Source organism: Numida meleagris, chromosome 1, assembly GCF_002078875.1.
Source record: "Numida meleagris isolate 19003 breed g44 Domestic line chromosome 1, NumMel1.0, whole genome shotgun sequence".
Lineage (NCBI taxonomy): Eukaryota > Metazoa > Chordata > Aves > Galliformes > Numididae > Numida > Numida meleagris.
The window spans coordinates 129,247,325-129,261,286 of NC_034409.1; the positions used below are offsets into that span (position 1 = coordinate 129,247,325).

Genomic DNA, 13,962 nt, shown 5'->3' on the forward strand with positions numbered 1-13,962 from the left:
TTAGAATGCACAGCTAATGTGGTCACATCTGGGACAGTTAAGGAACCCTTTGTTTGTTATCTATGTTGTTGTGAAGAACTTAAGGACAATTAACCGTGAGTGGATTTACTGCTTACGAGTGGAGGATATATAAGATGTATGTTAAACACAATAAAGAGGACTTACTATTCTGATGCCACACTGACTGAGAATTTCTCTAACGGGACAAGCGCCGACACTCAGGGACATGATTTAGCAGTGGGTTGTTAGAGTTAGAGTAGTATGGTTAGGTTGTGGTTGGACTTGATGATCTCGAAGGTCTTTTCCAACCTGAGCAATTCTATGATTCTATGATTCTATGATGTTGCTCTTGCAACAGTCACTGGCATTCATTTTGTCCTGATCGCATCTCCCTAGAAACCCATCACACCCTCTTTCTGCAATAGATTTTTCATAACCCCAGAGAACCCTGCAGTGTCACCAGGATCAGGGCAGGCAGAAATAGGGATGTGCAGCCAGGAGCTACTCCCTTGCACAGAAACAAGACCCTGCGCATCAAGCAAACAGTGTGGCCTGCCTGGAGGCTTGCAGGGCAGTTGCATGGTAGCAGCATCCAGCTGGGTGCTGCATTGTCCTGGGGCAAGGCAGCCAAGTCCAAGAGCTGTGCTGCTAACAGCCAACCCTAAATCAGGGGCTGCACACATGGGTGAGAATGGCAGAGGGGCTGTGTGAGGAGCTGTGAGGTTGGAGGAGTTTGAGGAGGCAGATGTGGAGAAGAGTGCCACAGGGGATTTGTAGCTAAACTGCCATCTACTGAAGGAGACCAGAAATCTGTCTGTATTCGTTGTGTTGTGTTAAAAAGGGAAAATGCAGTTTAGTTGGGGTTTTAACCAATTAAAAAAAATCACTCAAATAAAATGTGAATGGTGTTGCAGTAGGAAAATAAGGTCAAGAATATTAGCCTTATCAATCAACATAAATTGGAAAGAACACAGTTCTGGCTTCAAGCTCCCAACTAATTTAAATTTCACATAGACTAAATATATCTACATCTTCAAACAGTATTTTCACTTTGAATAATGTTATCTCTTGTGTTTATTTGCTAACTTCCCAACTATAAAATAGATATTTTAGCTATCTGATTCATTACTGTGTTGTTTGCTTCAAAGGCATCTTACCTCTACTTCACAAAATCCAATTTTTTCATGATTGTATTTATGCTATGCATATATGAGTATCGAAAGGTAATAATTAGATGCATCTGCTTACATTTGCCAGGAGCAGATGTTAGACAAATTAAAATGAACATAACTATCACTCAACATCATTAAAGAAGCAACTCTATAATAATTTCTGAATTTTGACAGGCAGTTAAATATTCTACATTGGCATATTTATGCTATTTGCAAAAATCTCATGTACAAAACTACCTTCATATGCAGCTGAATGAAAAAATGAATTGTGTAAGTGTTCCAGGTCACAACTTCTACTTCCATTCCCCCTGGAACAGTGAGTTGTCAGCCCTGACAGCAATGCTTATTAACACCATGGGACAGTCACGCCAGCTCACAAACAACATGGCAGAATCCTAACTGACTCAATAGAGTATTTCAGGAAGATAAGGATATAGGAGCCATGTTGTTGAGTAAGACTGAAAGTTCATCTTCTCGGTATGTTTTTTCCAACTGTCGCCAGTGGTGAAGGCTTAAGAAGAGTAGAAGAATAGGACTAGACAAAGTCATGGTATGTCTTTGATATTCACTCAGCATCAAACGATACAACAGCTCAGGGGTTTCTGAGTCCTCTGCATATTTCTGGTGTCAAGTAGGGGGTAAGAGTTGCCTAGTTTAAACATATACAACCGTATGCATATGTATGAAAAAAAAAGAATATTCTTTAATGTGTTTTGAACTCAACATCTGGTAGTTCCTTCTGCTCCTCTTTGTTTTTTACAAATGAGGAAGTGTTGAGAAAGTTGGACTCAATGATCTCTTGAGCTCCTTTCCAACCCCTGCAATTCTGTGATTCTGCGATTCTGCAGTTCTCTTCCACAACATTGATCTTTGTACAGATATCTACAATATACCTCTTAGCTGCTTCATTTCCATGCAGAAAAGTCCTTCTGTGTTTTGTTCTGTCTTTATGTGGAACATGTTCTGAGCCTTTCATTACCCTTTCTGGCAGTTCTTGGGACACTGTTACGCTCTGCCTTGCTAGGGATGAGAATCAGAACTGCATGCAGTATTCAGTTTGTAAGTACACAAAAAAGTTGTGTTACAATGATTTTTTTTTTATTATTTCTTTTCCAAAAAGCCTTGGTGTCCTGTTTACTTACTCTGAATTCACAGAATACAGAACTGATCTCTTCATAAAATTGCTGATTGATAACATAACATTTTTTTTTTCTGGAGTGGTCTTAGCTCAGAAGTTACTAGTCTTTTTGTAATTAGGATTACTTTTTTCATCATTTGCTTCACTTTCCATCAGTATTGAATTTTATCTATATAATTACCAAGCATTCAGAATACTGCTGTCCTTCTGCATTGTTCATTTTTTCTGTTCTGAGAAATACTGTAGAAAATAGTTTAATGTGCATCCCATGTCTGTGCTGTTTATGAGGATAATGACTGGAATGGAGCCCTGCACAGAACCCCATCCAGGTCTGCTTGTGACCTCTGCTGTTGTGAAAACTGTTAGGTTCTGATGCTTGTTTCTTGTATTTTACCTGGTCGTTAATCCATGGCTTTGTTGTTCCACAAAGCTTTCTTTAAGACCATTTGATGATTTTTTATAAGCCTTTAGCAAATTATTACTTATGTAGTTTTGGCTTGTTTTTGGGATTCTGTTTATTTGTTTTTATGTTTATCTTCTTATTTGTTTCTTCTTGCTTAGATGTGACTTCATATTTTTAAATGTGTCTTATCCCTTACAATAAAATGATTTAACTGAAATACAGGAAGTAGAATCAAGGATAGGCCGCTTGGGTGAATGTAGGGACACTGTCAGAGCATGCAAAGTGGAGCAAAGGAAGACCAAGGCCCATTTGGAATTAAATCTAGCTAGGGATGTCAAGGACAACAAGAAGGGCTTCTTCAAATACATGAATAAAAAGAGGAAAACTAGGGAAAATGGGGGCCCACTACTGAATGGGGCAGAGACGCTGGCAGCAGCAGATGCAGAGAAGGCAGAGATATTGAATGCTGTACTTGCTTCAGTCTACACCTACCAAGACCAGCCCTCAGGAAAACCTGTTCCTGGAGACCAGGGAGAAAGTCTGGAGAGAGAAAGACTTTCCCTGATTGAGGAGGATTGTGTTAGAGATCATTTAGGCAAACTTGATATCCACAAGTCCATGGCTCTCATGGGATGAGAGTTGAGGGAGGCAATGGACATCATTGCTAGACCACTCTCATCTTTGAAAGGTCATGGCAATCAGAGTAAGTGCCTAAGGACTGGAAGAAAGCAAATGTCAGCCCAGTCTTCAAAAAGGGCAAGAAGGAGTGCCCAGTCAGCCTCACCTCTATCTCTGGAAAAGTGATGAAACAACTAATCCTGGAGGCCATCTCTAAGCATGTGGAAAACAAGAAGGTGGTCAGGAGTACTCAGCGTAGATTCACCAAAGGGAAAACATATTTAACCAGCCTAATCGCGTTCTCACCTCGCCTAATCAACACCTGTCTGGACAGATGAGAAGAGAGCAGTGGATGTTGTCCACCTGGAGTTCAGCCAGGCTTTTAACACTGTTTCCCATGATATCTTCATAGGCAAGCTCAGGAAGTGTCATCTGGACAAGTGGATGGTGAGGTGGATTGAGAACAGTCCGAATGGCAGATCTCAGAGTCTTGTGATCAGTGACACAGAGTCTAGCTGGAGACCTGTGTCTAGTGGTGTCTCTCAGTGCTCAATACTAGGTTCAGTATCATTTGACTTATTCATAAATGACTTGGTTGAAGGAATAGAGTGCCTTCTCAGCAAGTTTGCTGATGATACAAAATGGGGAGGTGTGGCTGATATCTCAAAGTACTGTACTGCTGTTCAGGCTGGAGTACTGGGTAGAGAGGAACCTCTTGAAATTCAGTGAAGGCAAGTGCCCTTGGGGAGGAATGACTCCATGAGCCAGTACAGGCTGGGGGCTAATGTGCTGGAAAGGAACTCTGTGGAGGAGAACCTGGAGGTCCTGATGGACAATCAGTTGGCCATGAGTCAGCAATGTGCCATTGTGGCCAGGAAGGCCAATGGTATCCAATGGTATGCTGAGCATGGCCAGTAGATGGAGGGAGGTGATCCTTCCCCCCTACTCAGCCCTAGTGAGGCCTCAACTCTAGCACTGTGTCTAGTTCTGGGCTCGCCAGAACAAGAAAGACATAGACATACTGGAGAGAGACAAATGAAGAGCTACTAAGATAATTAAGGGTCTGGACTATCTTTCAAGTGAGGAAAGGGTAAGAGAGCTAGGACTGTTCAGCCTGGAGAATGCTTGGAGAGGGGATATGATCACTGTGTATAAGCGTCTGCAGGGACGGTGTCGAGAGTATGGGGTCAGGCTCTTCGTAGTGGTGCCCAAAGATGGAACAAGAGGCCCAAACTGAAACACAGGAAGCTCCATCTGAACATGAGAAAAAACTTCTTTACTATGAGGACAATGGAGTGCTGGCTCAGATTGCCCAGAGAGGTTGTAGAGTCTTCTTCCCTGCACATATTCAAAAGCTACCTGAAAAAGATCCTATGCAATATAGTCTAGGGGATGCTCCTGGAGAACTGGGTCTGGACTAGATGATCTCCAGAGGTCCTTTCAAATCTCAGCTATTCTGTGAAATTTCAATCATTCTTTGTTCTTTACTCAAAAATAATTTTTGATATACAGATGCCCATGTTATAATGACTGTAAACAATCTTTTCTCCAATTTGGAAGCAAGTTTCCTAATTTTTATATGATTTACTTTTTGAAATTAAATATTATTTTCACAAAATTTTAGAGTTTTCTTGGTTTCAAAGGATTATTTCCTAATTCTATCAGGGTTATAGGTATAAGCAGTTTCCAGCAGCTTTTTACCCATGACTTATGCATTGCTAACAACCAAGTCTTGTTTTGTTTCAAGTCTCACCAAAAACTCTTCCCTGAATCAGTCATCGGTGGTGTCATTTAGTCTTGTATCACACTCCAATCTGACATTTATCCAGTCTATGTGGGGGTGACTGAAGTTTTTAATTACTAATTTGTTTTTTCACTGCCTCTTAGATCTCTCTTGGCACCTCACTGACACCATTGTCATCTTGATTAGGCAGTGGCAATTTATTTATATTACTTTTGTAGGCCTGGAGTTTTAATCCATACAAATCATATACAACACTCAATGCCATTAACTATCTGATGCAAAGTTTTCTTTACAAAAATATCTTTCTTGCCTCGGTAGTTTGTTTTGTGTTATGTGTTCTCACTGATTGCCTGCCTTTATTAAATCTCTGATATTCATATTACATCAACATTCTCACTTTTAACTAGCTATCCTAGTTCCTTCATTTTACTGTAGCATTTCAATAGCTGCTGGCTGCTTATTTTCCTATGCTATATTTAAATAGTATTTTTGAGTTTAGAATAAGCTCAACTTTTGTCCTAAAAGAGTTTTGCCATCTCCTCTCTATCTCAAGGACATAAATATTTTATCATTTCAGCCCTTTATGATTCATCACTCAAAGCCAGATTTTTTTCTGCATTTTAATTCAGCCCCCTTCTATAGACTTCCAATTTTCTAGTCCCAGCAACTTTTTTTAAACCTTGTTTAGCTATACAGACTTAGTCTGTTCCAAAAGTTGTATCTAAACCTTTCATCCCTACACTGTTGTCTGAGAGACTGATTCTACTGCCAGCATGAAAATGCACTGCTGAAACAAGAGCAGAGGTAGATGATCAAGAATATAATTGTCATATTTGAGGAGGCCATCTGATCATTGTAACTGAAGTGCTCTGCAGAATACTAATCTCGGGCTGAAAGCAACATTATATAATGTACCCTACTAATGCTCCTTTCCTCAATCACATTTTGGTCACCCAAAGGCCTAATGGGGAAAATGATTTCTTGCCTCCTAAATGCGCTTTGCTATGTCTGAGGTATCTGACAATGGCATATGAAATAGGTAGATAACTGAACAGTGTTTATAGGCTGTACCTGTGGTAGGAAGAATCCAGCTGTTCGATAACTGGACTCATTCTGCATTTGAGGAGGGTCACTGAAATCAGCATGTCCACTTAGTGCTTAGTGCAGGAGTATACAAGTAATTTTTTTGTAGGAAAAGTGTTAACACGCAGCAGATTAACTGTCTAGTGTGGGAAAAACTATTTGTGTAAGGGAAATATAGAGACCAAGTATTAACTTCTCAATATTGTCACAAAAATTCTGGGGAAATAAGAATATCCACCTTTTATCCTTCCATTTGGTACTGTGTTATGAAGAAAGTCGCAGTACACAACTAACGCTTTCTGCATTTGATTATTTGAAGTAAACACTGCAGAATGCATTCACAAATTTTCCTCTGTGCAGCTACCCTGTATTGCACATATGTGCCGATGTCAGAAAACAGCCTTGTGAAAAGTATGTTTACTGTAGATAGATGAAGGGAAAAGTAACCAACATATAATCCACAGCAGGATCGGTTTTGCTCAAAGTGTTCGAAGTAGATACAAACCCCTGGGAGTGTCAGCTGTCATCAGAGAATTCTGCTTTAAAAAGCCACGGTATTAAAACTGGAAGTTTGGAAGATCAGTCGTTAAATATGTGTTTCATGCTGTTCGCTTAGAGTGTTCTGTTTGTGGTTTCAGAAGTTGGGCAACAGTGTAGCTTGAAACCCTCCTTACTTATTTCTGCAGTGATACATCTTGCTTCCCTAATTACAAAAGCTATTAGCAGCTCTTTGCCGAGTGTTCAGATCACATGCAGGAGGGGAAACATCCCCTCAGCAAGCCATTTTCTTTTAAAATGTCTCAGCCTAATTTTTTAAAGGGCACTGGCAGGGTACACTCTCTTTTCCACTTCTTTCACAAGCATCTGTACAGCAAGAAGTTTGTGTGGGGGTTGAATATCACGTACACTTGCAGTATTTCTTTTTGGATGCAGCATTTGCCTTTTTTAAACTAATTTATTTTGCTTTTTTAGCAAGTGTTATGAGTACAGCTGTCACATGATCTGTTTATCCTACCTGCACTAATGAGTTTTTAGCAAAAGCATTGTTTTCCTTTTGACTTCCCACACATCCCACTTTTGTCACTTCAAAATGCAAAATTGGACTTAACATTTACTGATGGAGTGAAATCATGAAGTCAGAGAGGCTGGAATGTAACTGGTCTGAAGGAATGGATGTAGACTGAGCACCCCTTGGCTGCCCTGGCAGCCAAGACCTGTCCCACAGCACCCGTGAGCAGAAGATAGTTGAAGGCACCTGGGCAGCTCCAGCACTGAGCATCCCCCTGGGGACAGAGTCAGGCCAAGGCCAGGATAGGACATGAGCCCATGGCTGGTCCCTACTGGGTGGAGGCCATGGCCAAGCAGGACAGGCCTTCAGGAGCTGGAGACTGTCCTTGTTGTGGCCTTCCTGGGGCAGAGGCTGGTGGCCCTGGGGTGACGTGGGGGCCTGGGCAGGCTGGGGACAATGAGGTCTGTGGGTGCCCTCTGAGCCCACCACAGCCAGACAGCATTTGCTGCAATATTGATATGTACATGGAGAATGTTTTAAATTCTGCATTGTAAAATCATTTGATGGCCAATACATTCTCACTGGCTTTCTCAAGTGGCATTTTGTTCCTACTGCCTTTCTTGAAGAAGGTTTCCTTTAAGAATATTTGGTGGCTCATATAATCACAGGCAACAAGTAGAAGTTTGGGCATCAGCCTTGATGCTTTAGTGCCAGTGAGATTGGCTGGTTCCCAAGTCAGAAAGCAAATAGATTTGGAGGTGAGAAAATTTAAGATGTTCTGGAGTAAATATTCCTTTTTTAAAACAAAAAGTGTGGATGAGAACAGACATGTATTTCAGTTTTCATTCAAGTGCATGTTTTCCTTAGCCCTTGGTTCCTAAATATAGTGTTGTTTTATTTCTTAACTCTGGAGTGATTAAAAAAATATCATACAAGTTCTGAAGTTTCTTTAAAAAGGTCTTTTGACAATTCCATAGTGGAAAAAAAGGCTGCAGAATTTTCAGTTTGAAATATGGCTTTCACTGAAGATGGTTTTAGATGGTTTTCACATTCAGCGATAGCAAATAAGAATGGCATGGTGTTACGTGTTTTGAATACTGTGACCATAAATACAATTGTGTATGTACAACTACAGATATAGTTAGTAATTCCATCGCTGCTGTCCTGGGACACCCTACAGACACTAAAGGGATTATGCATACAACAGAAAGTAATGAAGAAACATGACAAGTAGTGTCAGTGTATAGAGCTTTCTTTATTTCACTTTTCCTTCAGATTTTTACTGATAATTCAGGTAATGTCAAAGAGAGCTATAATATGATGTATTTCTAGAAAGCATCATATAGAAGTTTGACATTCTCTAAAATGGGTACTGAATAGATCCCAAATTTTCAAACACTGCTCCTATCTCATAGCTGGCAAAAAGTCCCATAGCTTTAAGATTTTAGGGCACTAACTCAGTTCAGTAACTCAGTGGTGGCACATGCTGTGATTGTGTAGGAGGAACACTCCATTACCTGTCAGTTCCCATCTTTGCAAGGTCAGCTGCTTCAATTGTGGGAACCAGATGACAGCTGATAGAGGGTGGTTTTTTTTCTTCCCTGCAGGTTGTTAGCAGGATTTCAATTAGTGCAATTAAATGTACCTGTGTTCTTGAGGTCCTGTCAGCTCAAAAATAAATAAATTGGCTCAGCACGAAGCAGGTTTAGTGTTCTACTATGTCTAGCTTTTTTTTTTTCTTTTCCTGATAAGTGTTTTTTTTTTTTTAATAGTGTGTGTGTATATATATTATTAATTGATCTCATCTTTTTGTTACCTTTAGAGTGTATAATGTAAACATTTGAGATTTCTTATTCTTTTCCTCTGTTTTTTTTTTTTTTTTTTGGAGGGCTCCATCAGATGGTGATTTTAATGTTTCTTCTGTCTATTATCAAGTGGGTTTTGATTGCAGTTTACCACACAACCTGGGGTGGATATTGAGGGGTGTACCATGCTGCTTTTAGCTAGCCACCATATCAGAAGGTATTATGTCATTGATGTGTAAATTTTTAATGTATGTTAGCTTTCCTTTGACCAGCCCTTCAGGAATAGAAACTCCTGATTACTTACAAGTCTCAGGCATTGAGACCTATGATACTCTGAATCAGAGAAAGAATATTCAAAGTATTCTTTTCCCCCTACATGTGAAGAATTAGCTTAGACTGTCTTCTTGTTCTGACGTATGTCCTTGGACTGAAATATGAAGACAGAAATAAGGTTCCTGCAAATATTTGCCTACCAAAGTTCTAGCCAAGCACTTGCTTTCATGGCATCTATTGTGCTCTGATGTCTGGATAAAAAGAGCATTTCAAGACTAGGATGGCATCCCCATGAGCTTACTGTGTGCAGAGACACACATTGAGAGAGAAGCCAGTATCCAGCTTTTGAATGGTAAGCTGCTGTGGCCGCAGCATGAACATGCTATGGGGCAGCCATAGGCTCCCTTTCTTCCTGCCTAGAAGCTTCTCTTCTCTGACAGTGACCACCACCCCTCCCCAGAAAGCTGGGGAGAAGGCTGCTGGGGCTGGTTGCTATGTCAACCATGTGTGCAGAAAGCCCAGCGCTGGTTGGTATGGCAACCTTCTCAGAGCACCAAGAGATGCTCAGTGAAGGACTGGCTCTTTGGAGATGGGAACTCTTGTGCCAAAGGCTGGGAGAGGGCAGGAGAGACCTGTGCTATCATTTATTTGTTTTAAAAACTACATTTTGAAGCATGAAATGGGCTCTTCAAGGCTAAATATTTCCTGTATCTGTCTATAGCTCCATGTGCTTCAGTAGAAGAGGGAAAAAATAATGGTCATTTGGTACAGAGGATATGAAGATAAATGGATATACAGAGGACCATAGCAAAATTAGTGTAACTGAGATACCTTAGTGCTGTACTTTCTTAACAGAAGAATGTTTTAGCCGCATAGTAGAGAAAACGTGCCATGTTTTCAACCTGCCATTATTGTAGAGTTTCCAAGTGGTGTTGGACAGAAGCCCGAATCAGGATCTCATAGGTGAGATGAGTCTTTAATATAACAACAGGGAGACCACAAAATGTTAGAAGAAGGTGTTTTGCTGGCTGAGGGTATGTGTGTGCGTGTGTCTGTGTGCATATGTACATCTCCTTCACTCGAGCTGCTCGTGAACTACTAACGCCAGTCTCATGCAAGGTTCTGACCAGAATGTTCTCTTGTAAAAGGCTTTGCAGAACAACAGGCATTTGCTGACAACTGGCAAAGTAATATACAGTTTACTCTGGAAAAATCAAATTGTCAGCAGGTAAAATATAAGAGAGAATGTTTTCCTACAGTGTGAATATTTTTGAACCTTTTAGAACATTTTGAATTCTCAGAAAAAATGTTTAAGTGATGACCTCGCACACTTGAGTAGTATTGCTGGTATGTTCTGGCATCTTAAGGCTAGACATTCTGAATGTCTTTATTATTCATGTTTAACTGTAACTGAATTAATGTGTGCATGAACTATTTCTCAGGTCTCTTCTGTGTACAGTGGGGGAACAGATTTACAGCTGTGCTGTCATGCATAGGATTCATGAGTTTGGCTTTGCAGTTCACTTCAGACTTATTGGAAAGAATGTAACTCAATCATCAGTGCTTCTAAAATAGCTCCTTATACTGCAGTGGCTGTATTTTTGGAATTATATGGAAGGTTAAGGAAGATACCTTTAACTTACATAGAAACTAAGGCATGGATTTTCTTACATCTTTTTATCCACTGAATGAGTATTTATTTAGGTCAGCAAACAAAAATCATCTATTAGCTGATGTTAATAATTACAGTGTCTGTTGATCAAGAAAACAACAATGTGAATTTATGTCCAAATGCAAATCTGAGGCAGGAATTTTCATTATCAAGTGTATGTAAGACTGTATTCCCAAGAAGTAGAATAACTCTTTTTTTTATATAACTTCTTATGTTTTTAGTAATTTTCAATATATTTATTTTGAATGAATGATTTATTTTGATGAACTGACATATTTATAGTGTTCCATCATAATTATTAATTATAGTGCTCTATTGAGCAGTCATTTTGAAGAAACGTTTTTACAGCTAATGGATAACTTTAACATTCTCAATAGATAGCAAACTGTAAACAGTGATAATCAATTTTAGGCCCCAATTTCTGTTAAAATGCTTTTAATTTTATTTTGATGAACAAACTACACTTATAATTTTTCTTTCCCTTTTGTTGAGTGGAGGACAGAGAAGCTAAAGGTAGGCAGCGCTGTAATGGTACACAAACAGGTTTGTTTTTAATATTGCATTGTATTAGTATTGACAGTTAATTAGTCATTAGTGCATTAAGGTGCTGTTCAGGAGTATAATACAGTGTACTCTGCCTGTATGAAGTGACTTAAATCATAGTTGTACTTCATACAAGGTATGTTCAGTCTGAGAAATGTCCTGTAGGAAAGACTTAAACATTTCTTTGAACATAGTTAGCTTTTATAATATTTGTGAGTATATAATTCTTAAGATGTTTGGAAATCATAGATAATGCACATGAGAAATAGATATATTATGATCTATTTAAATTGCGCTGGATGCCTCTTTACCATTGTATCTAAATTATTTTCCAAGTATTATCTGCTATTTGTGTTTTTTTCCTTTGTTTTTCCTGAGGGAAAACTGTGTTGAAAAAACAATATATCTGTATTTGCGTCTTTGCTTATTTAAGTGGCATTATCACAGTGTAGAAAGTGAAGGATTGTTGCCATATATCTTTATCCCTGTAGAATGATCCATGGTCTTTGAATGCATGAAATAAAGCTCTTGTTGCCTGTGCAGTCAAGCTTTACACATTTTGAAGACATTTCATAGAATCACAGAATGGCTTAGGTTGGAAGGGACCTAAAAGCCCACCCAGCCCCAACCCCTGCCATGGGCAGGGCTGCCCCCCACCAGCTCAGGCTGCCCAGGGCCCATCCAACCTGGCCTTGAGTGCCTCCAGGGATGGGGCACCACAGCTTCTCTGGGCAGCCTGTGCCAGCGCCTCACTGCTCTCTGAGTGAAAAATTTCTTCCTAATATCTAATCTAAAATTTTACATGTACTTCAGAAACATTGTGCTCATTCTTCTGTCAGGGCTATGAATGTTGTTTTTTGTTTATTTCTTTTTATCATTTTTGACCTGACGTATCTATTAGTATGAAGAACTGGAGAGGGGGGAAGGGGGACCTTGAATGTGTTATGGTATTGTATGGAAAAAAATGTGATTTATGGAGGTCCTTGCAGTTGAGGAAATTGATGCTCTCTGCAGTAGGTAGAATTTCCTAAAGCTGGCAGGTCTGTCATCTTTGACAGAAGCTGTGGTGGGATTAATCTCTTCTGGCTTTAGACATGTACCTGCTTGACCACTCTATCAGAGCTAGTCATCATGAGCTTCCTTGGAGGAAGGTGGTCCTAAATAAACTCCCCAGGGTACTTACCGAGGGGTAAAAATCCATTTCTCATTTTACCTGAAAAATGTTACCTGCATTTTTTTCCAGTCCATGTTCAAACCATTTCATCATTTTCATCTGGAGTGCAGAAAAAGGGGAAAATTTCCTTTATGGGTACAGAGCCTTGCAAAGTGTCTAGTCAAAGAATGACATCCTCATAGGTTTTAAGACTCTTAGATTCCAGTACTAAATTTGGTAGATCTTCCCTGAAGAACTGGCCTTGCCTGCTCACTTTATAGTTGCTTGTGCAACCAAATAGTTTCAGTACTGTTCTAATATGTTTGCTACTGCTGCTTTTGTAGCTCTAAGTTATCAGAACAAGAGTGATCGTGAACAAACATGGCTCTTATTCAATTCATAAACTTCTTTCTCTGTTGTTCCCTGCCACATTAAACTTTAGTTAAATAAATAAAATGAGAGAGTATTATTGTTGTATCATTGCACATATTTTACTTAGTTAATTGATCCATTCATTAGCTGTTAGCATGTATCTTTTTTTTTTAAGCCAAAGGAAAAAGGAACTTAGCTTAAAACTCTTTTGTATACAAATGTACTGCTTCTGTTACATTTTAGTGCCATCTAGGCTTGCTCCTTTCAATAATATACAGGGACACCTTATTTCTTTATTTCTGTCTTGCATTTTGTACATTTATACATAGTGAGCTTTATGTCTACACCTTTCTTACATTGGACTGCAAACATTACAAAACTCAAACACATAGCAAATTCAAAATGTTAATAGAAACAAGTTTTTAATTAAGCCCAAACAAAACTGGTGGAGGGTGCTCATTCCAGCACATCAGTGTCAACGAGCTGCTTGCATGGAACTGAGGAGGACTGCACTCTTCCTAATGGAGCAGGGCAGGTGCAATGAGTGCTGCTTGGTTGATGGGCACTGACGGCGAGTCCCACTGCAGAGAGCCTCCAACAGGTGCTGCCACACGTGCTCCTGGGCAGTCATCTTAGATCTGGGTTTTAAAGGATGAGCTCCCATTCAAGCAGTTCCATGCGGGCTGCTTTCTCCCATCCCCAGTCCTTTCTTTTCAGAGGTTTGTTAAAATGGGAATAGCTTGCCCTTGGTAACTGTAATGATTTATTTGCTAAGCAATTAAAATTGATTTCTTAAAGCTATAGCAGCTACCTCATTAGAGAGAATGAATCACTGAATAAACAATGCAAAGGCTCTGAGAGTGAAAGGTGTGCTAGAGTTTCATTTGGTTTCAAGAAGAGGCTTTAGGGGCTGAGGGAAGCAGGGCCAGATCACTGCCTGAGGTTGGGATGGCTCCACATGAGACCCATTACAAGAA

The 13,962-nt window shown here is 39.7% G+C and overlaps 1 protein-coding gene across 3 annotated transcripts in view; it reads left to right on the plus strand.

The window, feature by feature from the left end:
- Positions 1-13,962, plus strand: part of GABRB3 (gamma-aminobutyric acid type A receptor beta3 subunit) — a 115,463-nt gene that overhangs the window by 70,379 nt on the left and 31,122 nt on the right. The window contains exon 1 of one of the 3 annotated variants that reach the window (XM_021412330.1): positions 9,819-10,208. The exons of the other annotated variants lie outside the window; for them this stretch is intronic. The gene's annotated coding sequence lies outside the window, so the exon portion shown is untranslated. Of the gene's footprint in view, positions 1-9,818; positions 10,209-13,962 lie in introns of those variants that run through there. 3 annotated transcript variants of the gene reach the window in all.